General features: G+C 36.7%; 1 protein-coding gene across 1 annotated transcript in view; it reads left to right on the top strand.

Annotated features, from left to right (window-relative positions):
* The window catches only part of LOC104982228 (multidrug resistance-associated protein 4-like), an 84,877-nt gene that overhangs the window by 23,512 nt on the left and 61,084 nt on the right, over nucleotides 1–281 (top strand). The gene's annotated exons all lie outside the window — the stretch shown is intronic.

A 281-nucleotide genomic window follows, 5' to 3' on the forward strand; every position in this document is an offset into this window, starting at 1 on the left:
CCAAGTAGCCTCAGATTGACTTAATTCTCTGTGTTTGAAATAAGTTCTTTCTTCCACAGATGTTTTGTTTGTTGGTATCTGAGCCTGCCTTTTGTATCTGCCTTTCATCCATGGCCCCTTTTTATTTACTGCTTAATCCATTCTCTCTAGTCACCTTCTTCTTTTTAAATTTGTAATTCCCACCACTGTGTGAACTAAGAACTTCCAGATATACAAGTTGGATTTAGAAAAGGCAGAGGAACCAAAGATCAAATTGCAAACATCCATTGGATCATAGAAAA

This window comes from Bison bison, unplaced genomic scaffold (assembly GCF_000754665.1).
Source record: "Bison bison bison isolate TAMUID 2011002044 unplaced genomic scaffold, Bison_UMD1.0 scf7180017864527, whole genome shotgun sequence".
Lineage (NCBI taxonomy): Eukaryota > Metazoa > Chordata > Mammalia > Artiodactyla > Bovidae > Bison > Bison bison.